The following is a 13,416-nucleotide window of genomic DNA, read 5'->3' as shown; positions in this document are numbered from 1 at the left end:
AAAAATAGGTCTGCCTAGTCCTTAACCCTCAGAAGTGCCTCCTACTCCCCAGAAACATAGCTTCTAGAAAAAGGGATAGAATACTTAAATAAAACTTTTGGAAATTCTTTCCACTACTCCGTGGTTGATCTTCATAAACTACAGCTATTCCTATGACCTAGGTAAATATTAATTATAGCAGATAATATTAATATTAAATGATATTAAATATATCAGGGTACTGTCTGTAAAAATGTTTGGCAATTTAGCATATCAGAATAATAAATATTTCATGTCAATTGAACAGCAATATGTAATACATCTGTTGTGGTTGTGTCACGTAGATGGAAATGAAAAAGTATTTTTAAAAGGAAAACATAGGTATTTGCACATTAAAGGTGTGTGCATGTTAATGCACACATTGAGAAAAGCAGAAAAAAGATTGTTGTGTAAATATCAGCCTTGTGTAAGTCTCGTTTAAATACAGACCTTGTCAATAGGAAAAAAAATAACGGTTCTTGCTGTGTGGTTTGCTATAAAGCCGGACTGTGTTATAAAGACGTATATTGTAATATTTATTCCAAATTCTAACCAGTCTTTAAAGTCTCAGAGAGGACATAAAGCATGGGGAAACTTTAAGGGTAAGAAACAGTATTTTGAAAACAGCTTTTCTACCAGTTTATCCAAATTTTGTCACAGTTAACTTACTATCACAATATAGATTTAATCTAAGTAGCTATTAAACTCAAGCATAAGGAAAGGGTATGAAGTGTTAGCAAGCTCTAACTTTCCAACTAAAATGTTCAATCTGATGGAAACAATATCCCTTAGTCTATGGGGGAAGGGGGGGGAACGCTGCAGTGATGCAAATTCGGCGTCACAGATTCACTGGGCTGCTCACACACAGTGTTGCATCTTCGTGGGTCATTAACATGCTGTAAATCCCTACGTAAATGAGATTGCTCTGAATAGTGGTATGTCACAAGAAATGGAGGGGCGGGGGGAAGAGGAATGTTTTCTGCGGAACAGACCTGTTTTATCCTCTCAGAGCTATTGTGGCAAGCTGTGTTTCATCAGTTTGGGATGCTCACAGACAGCGAAGACCCTCTGTTGAAATGAACGTGCTGTTCCACGTCTCTTCACCGCCGACAATGGCTGCCCTTTCCTATTGAAATGGCTTATACGCTACCCCGTCTGAAGTGCCGCTTCATTCTCCTTCGGGCTTTGCTCTCAAAGAATGTTGACAAAGTCCTCCTCGTTTGTTTTTTTTTATCTTAATAATCCCTGTGGCCCAGCAGAAATGTGGGAAGTCCAGAACAAGATCAGAATCGCTCAGTGCCAATGCAATGGTATCCTCATTGCTTCTCAAAAAAAAAAACCCAAAATAACAACAACGGAAAATTTACTGCCCATCAATGTGTGCCATTGCTAAATATGCTTTGCAATTTTTCTATCCTTCAGGATGCCAGCATGGTATTATGTTTAAAACACAGGATTGTTTTCATTTTTGTAAGTAACAGTTAATTCAAAGAATTCGTGAATAATAAAAATTATTCTCTGCAGCCAGGAAGACAGAGCATTTTCTCTGCAAACTCACCCTTGTCTCCCAACTATTTTAGTGTTGTTCTCAGAGAATGATGCTGTGATCCCAGTCTTTGACGAGCACCTAACCTTTCAGGCAATATCGCACACTGTGTGCACCTGGAGGAAAGAAGCTTTAAAATTGTGACCTTAACGAACAACAAAAAAATCCTCCCCCGCCCCCCAAACAAACATAAAATAAATGAGGAAGCATCTGACAAGCCTGACACAAGTAGCCAAATGCTATCATTTTTTGAAATCCTAAGATTTCCCTTGGATCATTGCTGTGCGTGTATATATACACCGCTGCCCTTTAACACATTTGTATTTATTGCTAGAGAGCTCCACAGCATAATCCTCCACACGGAAGTAAGAAGGCAGCCTCCGTTCTGGGTAGAAACGTACTCATCCTGGGAATAAGTTGTGACAGTCCGCCACAAGCAATCGTTGCTCCAGAAAGAAGCAAAAAAGTTCATTATGCGCCAAGAAGAAACTGGAGCACGGGAAGATGACCAACAAAATGTAGCGTGAGATTAAACACATCACAAAGCTCAACATTCACATAACCATTTAATAATATAAATTACTTTCTTGTGTTTATTTTTGGGCGACGTATATGAATTAGGCTTGCAGTGTATCTTCCTCTTCTGTTGGTTCTGTTCCTGGGGCTAGTTTAAGGTGCCTGCTAGGAAGACTGTACGCTTCAAACCTACGGACTGTGTCTTCAGCGGTTTCAACTCTTGGTACCCTTGGCATTCTGGAAGTGCAGAGCACGTTGTCTGGACAACTATAACTCTGCATTTGCAAAGCTTTTGAATGCTGAATGCATTCAGGTAAGTTGAAAACAGATGTAAAGCTAGAAGAGAACTAAGGGTTTGTTGCTTTTCAGGGAGTTCATGCATGCTGGAGACTTCTGCTTGAATCAAAGAATGTGTGGAAAGTGATATTAAGGTTATGGAGAAAGAAGATCAGCTATTTTTCAACTGAGGTAAGTTTGAAAAGACTGTTTGAAGTGCATTTTAAGCAATTCACGTTCTATCATTGATGACTATTGCCAAAGGTAGGCCTGAAGGCTAGATCCTTCAGGCTGAGGATCAACCAGCCTGCTTAGTGCGATGGCTTACAACAAAGGGTAGCAGTATACCCTGCCAGTACGCTCCACCAGCAAAATTATTCTTCTGTGGACGCAGGTATACCAGGAGAGTTAAACCTTCATCCCAGTACAATAAAGCCATCTGCACTGCTGAAAAGGAACTTAGGCTGGTAAAACCAGTGTTGTCAGAAGTCGGTGGAAATTTTGAGTTGCAGCTGTCCTGGGCCTGAAGGACAGACATGGGACACTGCACACAGCTGATGCAGTGGAAAACAGTGACATAACCTGAGCGTGTGCTTTCACGGAATCACAGAATGGCAGGAGTTGGAAGGGACCTCTGGAGATCATCTAGTCCAACCCCCCTGCCAGAGCAGGCTGCACAGGAACGCGTCCAGGTTGGTTTTAAATATCTCTAGAGGAGACTCCACAACCTCTCTGGGCAGCCTGTTCCAGTGCTCTGGCACCCTCATTTTAAGGACAGTCCACAGGAAGTTTGCAGACACAGGGAAACCAAACTGTTAAGTCACCCAACCTTCCTTACTTGACATTTTGCTTACTAAAATCATTTAGCATTAAAGTTATTTAGAGGCCTGCAAGGCACAGGTATTACCTTGAGGAGGAGACGGAGACTTCTAGAAGCAGCATACATGCAGGAGGCAGTGGCTCCTGAAGAGTTCCTCCACGCCATTGCAGGATGAACCTTTGCCTGATAGAATTACAAAATGGTTTGGGTTGGAAGGGACCTTTAATGAATACCTAGCTGTAACCCCTCTACCGTGGGTATGGACATCTTCCACTAGAGCAGGTTGCTCAAAGCTCCATCCAACCTGACACTTCCACACCTCTCTGCACCCTCTTCCAGTGTCTCACCAGCCTTAGCTGGTTGCACCGCCAAGGGCAAGCCAGCGTTATCAGCCTTGCTGGCCTTGACTCATTTGTTTTTTTATCCCATGGCAGGGATTGACCATGCCCTAGCAGCCTGTATATAGCAGAGTCCACAGTTGGTTTTGTGATGTGGCCTTTGCCATAGGAGCCCACAGGGCACAAGCCACAGCCCGGCCACTTTCCCTAGCAGTATGGCTTCTACAGGAGTTATGGATGAACAAAAGAGAAGAATAACAACAGAACAGAAGTCAACAACTGCAAAGAACTCTGTCATTCTTTAAGACCCCTCAAATTTCAGTTTTGAACAGTGGATATCTTGTCCGAAACAAGATTTGCAACAGACGGCTTAAAAGAAAAATTGCAAATAGTTATTGTAAAACATGGAGAATATGATTCCCGATTCAAGCTGAAATTATCTACAGACTTAAAATACAGGAAAGGTAAGTTTTGTCTTTGAATCTATTACCTTTTCAATTAAGAACTGACGATTTACAGTATATAATAAAGACTTAGGAGAAACCCACAAAGAAAAAAAAAACCCCTTATTTTGAATTCTTGTTTCCAAAACATCAACATGATTTTGCCATTACTGCAGCAATAGTTTGTGAGCCAGTGCGGTGGTGCAAGTGAAATCAGCTCATAGTCGCAGCTCTATTTCATTTGCTATAGCATTTCTGAGTAAATTTACTGGCACAGTGTCCCTTTTTGCATTTTGCTAATGAAATTATGCACGTTCAACCCTTTGAAGATTATATTCCCATATGCAAATTTGTAGGAAAAATTGATACGCACGCCACAGATCAACACACGTATCGTCATATGATGAAAAAGGAGAAAATAAGTTCTGTGTTTCTTGTGCAGTTCGGCTTATGGGTTGGGTTTTTTCCTAGGTACCTTTAGCCTTATTTTTGCTGTACACTTTCACAGGACTTTTTTTGCATTGCTACCACCTAATGGTCATAATGTCTTGCCTTCACTCTAATGGTAGTAATTTTGTCTCACTCGTGTCCAGCTTTCAGACAGAAATCATACAATAGCTTTTGTCTTTTTATCAAAAAATAAAGTAGTAGTAAAATACTAAAATTACTGCCAGACTTTCATCACCCATTTTTTTCTATTTGCATGGTAGTCTTTTTTCCTCGGTGTTCCTGAATTTCTAATGATAAGAGGGTTATGATTAATTTGCAGATAGAATAACCCTTTTGTAAATGCACAGTACTCAATAAATGAACAAGCTGCTTACGGTAATTAAAGTAATGTCATCCTGTGCTCAAATTGCTTGTGCTAATAAAGCTAATTGACAACAGCAAGCATTAACTGTGATTAGTCATATGCATCTAATGTCATCACCAGTGCCTATAATTTTCTACATAGAGGGAATTTCACATCTGTTTTAAATCACTTGTCTGTTGTCTGCATTGGTGTTCTTTCCTATATTATTGTATCAAAGATTCGTTCACTACAATGGATGATAGAAAAGTTGATTCTCTTTTTCAAACAAGAAGAACTGCACAATAGAGAACCAGATATGAAACATTTCCAAGTCACTTTTTCTGAAATAAGGGTTTGATTTCAGCTAAATTAATAAATTTGCATTTTCCTTCTTTTTGCTACAGTCTGATATCCCTTTCTACAGGATGTAGATTATTTATATTAGACCACAAGCTGTGTTTCGCAGTAGAATAGATGAGTCAAAAGATCCATTTTGTATTTGGTTTGGAAAGTTGCAAGAAATTGTGATCAGGAAGACAAACTTTCCAGGCTTTTGCACCATTTATTACAGACAAACACTTATCTGGAAGTAGAACAGTAATAATTTGCTGTGTCAATCCAAAAGGGCCGACATTAAATTACCAAGAATCAGGTGGCTGAATATGCAGCTTTGGAGACCAAAATTTAGTACTTGCTTTTTTTGCAGCAGTCTTTTTTTCCTACTTAAAGATTCCCTTCTCCCTTCAGTTTCCTAACAGCTAACCAATAATTTCTACAAGTGTTTTTCATAAGTTACGTTCACTAGACCGCTCTAATTCACGAGCTTTCTGTGTTCTCTGTCCAAATGGGTACATTTTTCTAAAAACACAAAGGTGTTCTCAAGTCTCCAGCTGAGGCTTTTTGCTGGATGAAGTAACTAGTTCATGTGTTACCCCGTTGGCCGCACTTCTTAGTTTGCTTTTGTCCATCTGCTTGGAATTACTGATTTATGTTTAGCTGGTGTTTGGCCGTATGCCTCACAGCTTCATTGACTACATAAGAACGCAGAGCTATCGTATCATCTCTGGAGCAGTAAAGGCAAATCAACTGATCTCAACTTACACAGAGAGATACATAGATAAAGGTTAAAGGGAATAAGCTGGCCTTTGAACAGCTTTGGTGATCCTTTTTTGTTTTACAGCAATTTAGCTGCCTTCCTCCACTTCAGATTTCAGGTGTATGTCCGTTAGTCAAAAAGTTACCCAGTTGCTTGTGATTTTTATTTATTTTTTTTTTTTTTAAATCCCATTTCAGAGTATGATCAGGTCATGACATTTGCTCATCATTCTTCATTTTCTAAGAGTAAGTTCCAGATCTACTCATAAAAATCCTCATAAATTTGCCATGGTATTACTCATATGAATGATATGCATCACTATGACCCGCCTCTGTGGTTAATGTGACATGGATGTCAGTACCTGCATTCTGCCGTAGAAGAGTCTTAAGTTTCACAAAATAATTTAATTGAACATATTAAAAAAAAAAGCTGATCCTTACCAGTATCAAAACATAAAATTCTTAATCAGATTCACTTTCTTGGATTCTTTTTTGCCTATATAGACCACAAATGGTTTTGGTTTGTTGGTTTTGTGGTGTTTTTTGTTTGTTTGGTTGGTTTTTTGTTTGGGTTTTTTTTTTTTGAGACATCCAGTAGAAATCAAAGATACAAATCTGAACTAATATCTAGAACTGCAGGTATTAACCTTCATTTTATCAGCTGACAACACAGACTTCACGATAACTTATTCAAAAGATCCGAGTGACTTGTTCGTGAGCTCAAAGGATAGTGATCGTATTGGCTCTCTTTTACCTATGCCTCTAGATTTCAGAAAATATTCTTTAACTTTTTGATGGCTTAGTTGGCAAAATCTTCCCATTACTGAGATGTCAGAGTGGTCCCAAACAGACTCTGGAGATTTTTAATTTTTGACAGCCTGGATAATTGTGTAAGTACCCAACTCCTTTTTAGTGGCAGCAGTACTCGTGTTTATAAGAAACGGTCCTCCTGTTTGCTTGGGCATATAAAAGTCAGTTATCCACCTCTGAAACCTCTAAAAAAAAAAAAGCCCCAAGCTTTTACCTGTGTATACCCAAGAGTACCACGTTTTTAAAGCTCATCACCACCACTAAAAACCAGCTCACCCTTTCTATCCAATACGGTGAGCTCAGATGCTTACAAACCCTTCCCAGGGCGCAGAGCCAGGACTCCTAGTCTTGTGGATGACTGGGCATAGAAGCTTTGCAAGAACGTATTACAACTCAAGACTTCAGGACCCAGGTTTAGATGCTCTTTCATCTCAGTTCCAGGAATACACTATAGCTACATGGTCAGGGCAGCCGGCAGGTGGCTCATGTCCTGCCATAAGACCCACAGAGAATGTTTCTGAGAAGATACGAAGAGAGTGGGCATGATGAAATATGGCGCAACCACAGAGAAAAGAAAAGAAAAAAAGATACTGAGACCTCATGGACTGATTATGAGAAGCAGCCATTTACCTTGTAACCAAAGGAGGGAGAGGAATGAAAGGAAAAAAAACCAACCAACCAAATAAATAAATAAATCGAAGTTTCTCATGTTTGCCTTCGGGGATTTTGCGTGGAGACTCTGCAGCAGTCAGTACAGTGATGTCCATATTGATGTATTTGCCTCTAAGAGGTTCACACAAGGGAGAAGTCCTCTGGCAGAAGTGCTGCCTATGAAGGGCAGAATAGAGAATAACTGTTCTCAGCACAAGATGATAAATGCTACTTCGTACCAGAGTAATGGAAAATTGTAAACATAGGGCCTTTTTTTTTTTTTTTTTAAGGTGTTTTTAAGGAAACCAAGCTAATAACAAGCAAGCATAGATTTTAATAAGGAATAAAATTAGAAAATAAGTAGATAAATGTGATCTTTTTGGCAAACATGGGAAGTTAAAGGGAAGTTGTGCCTCACAAGGCACAGTGTTACAAATGGGGTTGTGCCCTGGAAAGCTAATCCTAATAATAGAAATGGAACATACTTTTCAATTCAGGTTTTTTAAGTGATTGATCAGAATTGATATGCATCCTATGACTTCCTTGGTATGGTGCTACTTGAAGAAGTCATAGGATAATTACTTAATTCCTTACCATTTTTCTTGTCACTGCTTCTTCAGGCTACCCTTCACTGTTTGAAGTTCTGTCTTTTTGTCATGTAAAAGCTTTATGGTTCTTGCCCTCACTTTGGATTGTACATCCTACAAAATTATGGCACACTGGTCTAACGGCTAAGTAGACCAGGAACGGGCAAGTTGACCTGCCCAAGAAAGAAATACAAATGTTGCTACCGATGTAACTGCTGTCTAATGTCAAAGAATATCGCTTAAATTTTATTTGTCTTTACTGTTCTTTTGACCAGGAAGCAAGAAATTTGCAAGTATAACTAAGAAGTTGGTCTTTCTCTCACCTTCCCCACCATAGATACAAAGTCAGTCTATCATCAAAAGGCTAATGGAATGGGCGTAAGGAGTATTTTAGGGAAAGAAAATCCAAATAATTTTTCATAAAGGACTACCTGCATCCTTCAATTTTGTTTAACGTAACTATAGGGCTTACATGAGCCAGCTATTTCCCTGGGCACTCCTGATAATCATTGGAGAGGCAGCTTCCTCTAGAGGAAGACTCTGGATCTACCTCAGGAACGCTGCCTTCTCAAATATTAAAAAAAACCAACCAATTAAGACTCAATAAATATGAGAAGGTATTAATAGATGGGTACAGTCAATCTAAGTTTTAGATGTTAAAAATGCAAGCTAGTCTTACATCAATTAATAATGCTAATCTTACATCAACAACGCAATACCTGTCATTTACAAAAAAAAGAGTCTTATCCTGGTCACCATTCAACTGCAATTTCTACAGCAACTGTTTCACCAATACAAAAGAGACCAATTTTGACTAAATCTCAGTTTAATGATTTGTTAGTTTTTATTTTAAGTGCACACAGAGCATTACAAATTCCCTGACAGAATTCCAATATTACGGTCAAGATCACCGATTTTTGTTTTTATGGGGTTTTTCCACCTTTTTTTTTTTTTTTTTTTTTTTAAATATGGAGCTGAAATCCACACTGGTAAGATGGTTCTGGTGTACTTCATTAAGAATTTAAAAATTTTCTTGTAAGATAAAATTGTTGAGCTTTTCGTTCCTTATTCTCTCATGGCCACAACAGTCAGATTTATATAGCGCTTACGATGTGACGGACGATACATGTAACTGAGGGGTTTTATTATGCTGTTTTATTAGCTGTGCTCAAACCTATGAAAAGGGGGCATTTTTCCCCTGTGCTGTTTTTGAAAGGGCAGCTATGCCTTTTAATATCCCATCAACAGCTGTTTGAGAACGTGCCACCACTACTGATTCTCTGAAGTCATAAACAGTTGTAAAACTTGATGAAAATAAAAGCTGTACTCTCAAACCTTTTTAAGTATTCTTCTTTTTTTTTTTATTTAACACCTGTAATCTATTACAAACAAGTTTGTATCTTTAAGCTGAACGAATGTCTTCCTTTAAAGATATTGACAGTAGTGAAACGTATTATAGGAAATGCTTTAGCATCTTTGAAATCCTTCGAAAAGAAGACAGAAACGCACAGGGGAAAACAACAAACAACATGGGACGAAGGGTTGTGTTTTCCCTTCTGGTTACAAAGCAACGTGGCTGTGCTGCTCAGAAGGTTTTTGAAGTGTTGGCTGCTACCAAAGGGAGACACTGAACTTCACCGATCCTCAACTTCTGCAGGGCATTGAGGACTCTACAAACTAAGACTCACGCTGAGCACTGACAGCCAGAGGGGCTGGAAATCTGGGGGCTCTGTCACCCCTCAAGTGTTCTGCGTCATCTTGGGCATCAGATCTCAAGAAAGCCTCTTCTCACTGCCCAGATGTCCGCTCTCACTCCTCTTGTAGCAGAACAGGCTCCTTTTTCCTCCTTAAACAGGAAGGCTTCAGTGCCTCCAAGGAAAAATACATCCTATTTGGACTTCTACCATCTTGCCAGTTCTCAAGAAGTGGGCAAGGGGAGGGGGGAGAAATAGAACAAGAACTTAAGCGTAGATGATCTGGAATGATGCTGTATATCACTAAGTTAAGCGGAGCTATTCACATAGCATGCGACAGACCCAGAGCTTGAGCTGATTTAGGGTGCTAAAGTGTGTTAGAGGGGGTGAAAAGGAAAAAAAACCCACCTAGGGAAACAGAACAACAAGAAGTTTGAGTCTAAAGGCTCGGCAGCAGATGAGTTTTGCGTTGCTACGGGACTCCCAATCAGTGCGTAGCAGTTAATGCTATTTCACATTACTACTAGAAATAAGCTAAGCTGTCCTGACCTACGTCCTCACCGTGGCAAGCAAAACAATTACCACCGCAGTAAACGTGGTGATATCCGAGAGAAAGGTGCGTAGGTGCGATGCATCACACCGAAGATGTGGGGATGGACTTAGTCTTTGCTTTTGTAGAAATCCGATTTCAGAGGCAAGGCACTGCAGTTGTACAAGTAGCTAGTAAGCTGAAGACTTAAGATGTAAAATCTTTTTTCTGCATCAGTTAACTCTTCAGATATGGGGCGAGAAGAGCTTTTTCATTTCAGTTCGATCTAACGCCTTCATTTGTATAATATATACCACTTCTGAATTTTAGCCCTATTACCAGTTACAAACTAGACTACTAAAAAGGTGTGCTTTTTTGATTGCTACAAGGAAGTTACTTTATCCCGATCTATTAAAAGCTATCAATGAATAACATTAACAAAATGTTATTAATTGTCAAAATTACTGGACTCAAGGCAAATTACTGGACTCAAAGCAACAGGAATGAAGAGAAATTCCAGTCTTTGTTACACCTCATTCAGCTTTAGACATACGTGCTTTTATCGTCTCTATTTAGCGTCTAACATCTATGAAAAAGGAACATTTACTTCATACATACCTATGTTTTGAGCATGTGGTTTTTGCAGTTCTAATCACAGATCATTCTATCTTTGCACGGTCCCAAAGCTTAGTTCTGTGAAATCCTCCATGAGCCATCAGGTAAAAGAACGGCAAATGCAATGCTGCCGGGATTCTGAACGCATAGAAAGCAAGAGCTACTTGTGCGGTAAAAGTAATTCAACGCTGGAGTCCTTTATCTGTCACTCTATTTGTAATTGTCCTTTGAACGTAGAAAAAAAACCCCTCATTTCTAGCACTGTTCCTTTTCCTTAAGTTCTGCAAGAAATTATCCTGATAAAGCTCTTACGCAGAAGGGATAATCTTTTATAATGAAGAGTATTAGGCAGCACTGACATAGATTCTGCTCTCTCCGTCACTTCTTCGTTACTCGAAGCAGTCTGTTTCAAAGTTCAAGCACTAGAACACGCAGCATTTCATCAGGTTGTTGCAGTGTGTCACAGGGTCCATCCGCAGCCGCTCTAGAAGCCGCGATGGCAGCAGCAAAGCAGTGAAAGTAGTAAACATCGTTCCCAACAGAGAAGCTGTAACTAATAGAAAAGCTTATGCTCATTTTTGAGTCTTTAAAACATTATTAGAGGTTTGTAGTGCACGTCAAGGCCAAACGCTGTTTATTAAAAAAAAAAAATGTATCATTCTTGCAACATTACCCTTTCCGCTCTGAGGTCAAAAGAGCTTTTTTTTGTCAAGAACATGCAGCGGAGATTGTCAAAGGTAGCAGCATTCAAGCAGAGACATACTAGTTTGGATCAAAGCTGGAGCAAATAAAAAGTCCAGAGGCCGTATTAAGTTCTACAGTTCTTATAAATAAGAGCCTGTGGAATACACCTTGACAATATATATGGTTGGGTGTTACTACAGTCTCAAAAATATTTATCTTAAAAACTTACTAATTACCCTTTCAAACATGACATATTGTTACATGCAGGCGAAGGCTAAATCTGCAGTCCTCGTAGCAAGTCTAGACGGAAGATCAAGTCTCTCAAGACAACTGATGTCAATAGAAAACTAATAATTTTTGCCTAGCAGCAGCAATCGTTTGAATTTCTGAATCTTCCCATTCCAAAGGGTCAGATTTCCACACACAATCCTCAGCCCACACCATCAGTGTAAGTTTGGAGCTCATATTGACAACTTACTCAGAGGATTCAGTTACCGTGCATCCTGCTTCCTTCTTCTAGTGCATCTCACAACTTCATCTCTTTCCCTCGTGATTAACTCGACACAGGCATCGTGGCCACGAACTATTTGAAGACAATTCTCCCGGGAGCACAAGGCCATTCAGAGGTTCTTGTTTACAGCAGTCCGTTATTTTGCAGGCCGTTAGCCAGCTAGAAAGATTTAACCTTCTTTTGCTAGCTCACTTAGCTGTTGCAATAACCAAAACGAGAAACAAGAGCTTGCTTGAGATTAAGAATTCCGGATCCCCTTTCCCTGCCCTCAAAGTTTAACTTGGTCATTTACCTGCTTTCTTTCTTTCAAGCCAGTATCTTGACAAGCGCAATGAAGATGATCTTCCCATTTGACTCTGTTACCTACCTATAACCTTTTGGTGACAGACTGTGCGCATTTATGAAGAATTTCTTCCTCCCAATTAGGTTTGTTTCAGTGCAACTGGGTGATGTAGTTTCTGTATGCATCAGTCATACTACCCCAACACTACTTATCCTTATTCCTTCCTCTCCAGACACTCGGCACAAGAAGGCATTTAGAAGTAGCAGCTACCCCTCTCCTTGAGGGAACTGGTTACTTAGTCATGTATAACACAGTCCATACTTTCTCTTTTTGGTTGTTGTTGGTTTTTTTTTTTGTGTGTGTGTATGGTTGGACTCTATGATCTCAAAGGTCCTTTCCAACCATGAAGATCCTATGATTCTATGATACGACAGAAAGGCACCTTGAAGAATAGCTCAGCTGAAAGAGCACCAAGCACCCTCATATGCAAATTCAAGCTCAACATACCCATCAACCTGCACCCAGTTTTACAATGAAAGCCTTCTTCTGAGATACTGCCTTACCGCATGAAGAAAGCTTCCTTCAGAGCCGAGTCATCCGCGAAGACCTTTCTCTGCAGCCTGCTCAGCCCAGGCACTGGGATGGCTAGGGGCAGGAGGTCCTGTGTGCACCATCTGTAGCCACTCTTCTCTGGACTTAACGTGAAGTCAAGGGCAGGCTGTTCCTCAGCAGCGACCAGGAAGCTCCTAGTGAAGTGCAGGTAACCACCCAGCCGAGTTTACTTCCTTTGGACTGTTGTCAGGATGCATTAGACCAATCCTTAGAGCAGCCGGAGGCTTCTTCCACCACATTAGAGACCCTCTACCTTTCTCACACAGGCCGTTAGGATGGTTTACCTCTCTGCAACACCAAATTCAAAGCTGCATCAACCTTGTCAGTGTGTTCTTGAGGATAGTACTGGTGAGAGTTGCCTAAACAGCGAGATCTCACCACTGTATTACGGAGAATTTAACACAGCATGCAGAAGCATAGCAGTTAGTAGATTAACGGCATCAGTACAAGTTGACAGATGAACCACTTTTGGCTGAAGCAGAGAGTGTTGATTCAATAATCACAAACACAAGTTCTTGCCTCAGTTTCTGGGAAGCTGGAAAGACGTGAGCAAAAAGGCTCAAATATATCAAGTAACCGGACTGTGAGAGAAGCA

General features: G+C 40.0%; 1 long non-coding RNA gene across 1 annotated transcript; it reads left to right on the top strand.

Annotated features, from left to right (window-relative positions):
- Positions 1-353: 353 nt before the first annotated feature.
- LOC128909142 (uncharacterized) lies at positions 354-11,035 on the top strand. Its single transcript, XR_008466253.1, has 2 exons — positions 354-3,048; positions 3,611-11,035. It is a non-coding gene; the product is annotated as an uncharacterized LOC128909142 (long non-coding RNA).
- The last annotated feature ends 2,381 nt before the right edge of the window (positions 11,036-13,416 follow it).

Source organism: Rissa tridactyla, chromosome 4 (assembly GCF_028500815.1).
Source record: "Rissa tridactyla isolate bRisTri1 chromosome 4, bRisTri1.patW.cur.20221130, whole genome shotgun sequence".
NCBI lineage: Eukaryota > Metazoa > Chordata > Aves > Charadriiformes > Laridae > Rissa > Rissa tridactyla.
This window is presented reverse-complemented; position numbering and strand designations above follow the sequence as displayed.